Source organism: Gossypium arboreum, chromosome 10 (genome assembly GCF_025698485.1).
Source record: "Gossypium arboreum isolate Shixiya-1 chromosome 10, ASM2569848v2, whole genome shotgun sequence".
NCBI classification, from domain to species: domain Eukaryota; kingdom Viridiplantae; phylum Streptophyta; class Magnoliopsida; order Malvales; family Malvaceae; genus Gossypium; species Gossypium arboreum.
Genome location: NC_069079.1, coordinates 56,366,824 through 56,370,563, shown reverse-complemented (window position 1 = coordinate 56,370,563; position 3,740 = coordinate 56,366,824).

Here is a 3,740-nt window from a genome sequence, read left to right as displayed (position 1 = left end):
TGCTTGATGATGGTTCAATCTTGGCCGAGTTGGAGGCTAGGCCGATATTTCTGTAGGAAATTCATGATGCTCAGCTTAATGATGACGACTTACAAGCAAAAAGGGCTCAATGTGAGTCAGGTGTTGAATCAGACTTCTGAATTGTCCCGTTGGATGTTTGATGTTCAAAAATAGGGTTTGTGTACCCAAAGATAATGAACTTATTCAGAAAATTTTGCAAGAAGCTCACAACAGTCATTTTTCTATTCACCCGGGTAGTACCAAGATGTACAACGATTTGAGTAAAATGTATTGGTGGAACGACATGAAAAGAGATGTTTTTGAATTTGTATCAAAATGCCTTGTATGTCAGCAAGTTAAAGCTGAACATCAAGTGCCTTCAGGTTTGTTACAGCCCGTAATGGTCCCCGAATGGAAGTGGGACAGAGTTACCATGGACTTCGTGATAGGATTACCTTTGACTCCGAAAAAGAAAGATGCCATATGGGTTGTAGTGGACAAATTGAAGAAGTCGGCTCATTTTATTTCAGTAAGGACAGATTATTCTCTTGATAGGTTGGTCGACTTGTACATTTCTGAGATAGTAAGATTACATGGAGTACCACTATTGATTATTTCAGACAGAGATTCGAGGTTCACTTCGAGATTTTGGAAGAAGTTGCAAGAAGCCTTGGGTACGAAGTTAAGCTTTAGCACAGCTTTTCACCCTCAGACCGATGGTCAGTCTGAGCGGATGATTCAGATTCTCGAGGATATGTTGTGATGTTGCATCCTCGAATTTCAGGGTAGCTGGGAAAAATACCAGCCTTTGGTAGAATTTGCCTCCAACAATAGTTTCCAAACAAGTTTAAAGATGGTGCCTTATGAGGCCTTGCATGGTAGGAAGTGCCGAACTCCATTATACTGAACTGAACTTAAGGAAAATCAGATTCATGGAGTTGATCTGATTAAAGAAACTGAAGAAAAAGTTAAAGTGATACGAGATTGTCTAAAAGCGGCATCAGATCTGCAAAAGTCTTATGCAGATCTAAAAAGAAAGGAAATTGAGTTCCAAGTCGGAGATAGAGTATTTTTGAAGGTATCTCCATGGAAAAAGGTATTAAGATTTGGTCGGAAAGGTAAACTGAGACAACGATCCATCGGACCATACGAGATCACCGAAAGAATTGGACCGTTAGCTTATCGTTTAGCATTGCCACCTGAACTGGAAAAGATTCATGATGTGTTCCATGTATCTATGTTAAGGCGATACTGATCAGACCCCTCTCATGTGATTTCACCGACTGAGATTGAAGTTCGACCGGACATGACATATGGAGAGAAACCGGTCAGGATTTTGGCTCGTGAAGTTAAACAGTTGAGGAACAAAAACGTGGCTTTAGTAAAAGTTATATGGAATCGACATGGTGTGGAAGAGGCTACTTAGGAGACGAAAGAAACCATGAGAAGCTAATATCTGAACCTGTTTACTGGTAAGACTTTTGAAGACGGAAGTCCTTAAGGGGCACAAATCTGACATCAAAATATTTATTTTATGATTATTATGAGGCTTAGAATATGAATATATGCATGTGTTAAAGTTTCAAGAATAAATTCTTTGAGTAAGGTGTTCAATTGGAAATTAGGGACTAAATTGAATAAATTGTAAAACTTGAATTCTAGAAGCAATTTGTATGAAATTGCTTTGAGTTATGAATTAGAAGGTCTTGGAGAGTAAATTGTCCAATTTCTAACTTTTTGGACAAAAATGGGTTTGCATGGATGAAATTTTAAAGAAAGGGCATGAGGGCATTTTGGTCATTTGGCTTTTTAACGAAATAAAATGGGAAAAATCAAGCCAAAATCAGCCATTCTTCTTCACCATGCTGCCAAAATTCTCTTGTCACCATAGCTAGGGTTTTTAAACATTTCAAGCTCAATAGTAAGTGCTCTCAATCCCCGTTTTTAATGTCCTTTGTATTTTTGGAATCCTGGTAGCTTGTTCTCTTCATTTCTACCCATATTTCATGCTAGGGTTCATGTTTAAAAATTTACCCATGCATGATTTATTTCTATTTTGATGGATTATAGAGGAATATGAAAGATGAATATGTGCTAAACATCTTTTCTTAGGTGATTTTCATGAAAAACCCTTGTAGGGACCATTTTGCAAAAGTTATAAATCGTGTGGTAGAAATTAGAAAATAATGGGAATGTGGGTTTCCATAAGAGAGAAAAGTGCTCGGCTAGGCTTGGGTAAGATAGAAAGTGCATGTGTTTCATTATACGAGCCTAGGGACTAAATCGTAAAAATATTAAAAGTTACGGGCAAAATAGTCATTTGGACCGGGGGTGAGGATTAGACTCGTAATGTATAATGTAGGGTATTAATGATATAATTTTGTTGTTATAGACCCCGAGGAACAAAACTTCGGAGGTCGATCGAGGTAAACGAAAGGTTTCAAAATAACCGAAACATAGCTACGAAACAAATACCAAGTAAATTCGGGTAAATTAAAGTAAACCCCTAATATGCATATTTGTATGATTTATTAATGCATGATGATTTCATTTATTACTGGCATGAAATATCATAGAAATGCATATTTGATGGTAACATGTGAAAAATGTGTCGGTTGAGGTTGAACAAGGGAATTCGATGGATAAACCCTGATTGATATGTGTAACGAGATCGTGCATGTGTTGCAGTAAGGATTTATCCCGGATGGGTAATCCGTTGATCTCTAGTATAGAAAGGATCTAGCTTGGACTGGTGTTCCTTGAATGACCAAGCCTCCCGAAGAATATGTGTGCATTATGGATTTAGCCTAGACGGGTAATTCGTTTAGGGTCTGAATTTAGCCTGGACTGGTAATTCAAATTTGAGCTCATTAAGGGTGTTTGTCGTATTAAGGGATTTAGCCTGGACTGGTAATCCCGCCATAAAATGTAAAGTTCACAGGAGTGCGTATATGGAATGATCATTCGTATGAATTGACGGTTAATGGGTATTCCATCGAGATTTCCTAGAAACTCAACGAGAATAACATGAGATGTTTGTGTAAATGTGATATTGAATGATGATCTCATCTAGTTAAATTATATGATGCTTGATTATGTTACTAACTTATTGATTGAGTGCATGTAATAGGGAACCAATTAATAATTGTTGGTTTCCTTATCTATCATGGATGCATGTTAAATACTTGGTAAGTTTACTTTCCTGTTATTCGAGCTTACTAAGCATGTAAATGCTTACCCCTCCCTTTTTCCCTGTCTCACAGAGCTCGAGGACTCATAAGGACTGGAAGACGATCAGAGAGTTAACACACTATCAACTAGACAAGCCTTAGTATAAAGACATTTCTATTTTGTTCAGTGGCATGTAAAGGATTTTTGAGTATTTTGTTATATGTGTCATTTGCTTTGCCAAATGAAGGCATGTAAAAATATGTTTAGTTCTTTGTATATGGCCATGGAAATTGGCTTAATTGATGTAGGCTATGACCTACTAATCTATGCATGATTTTATTTACATGTGATGGGTTGTTGCCAATTGGTAATGAGTCGCATGAACGAGCCAATTTCGGATGAATTAAAGTGACATGGAAACCCGTAAACACAAAATGGGAAATAACCTTTCATGTATGAAACCAATGATATGAGGTTTCCATACAATAAGATTCATCAAAGATTTATCAATGCGTAGTCATGTTTTATTTCAAAATTTGATGACCATTAAGTATAGATGGAAGAAAGGG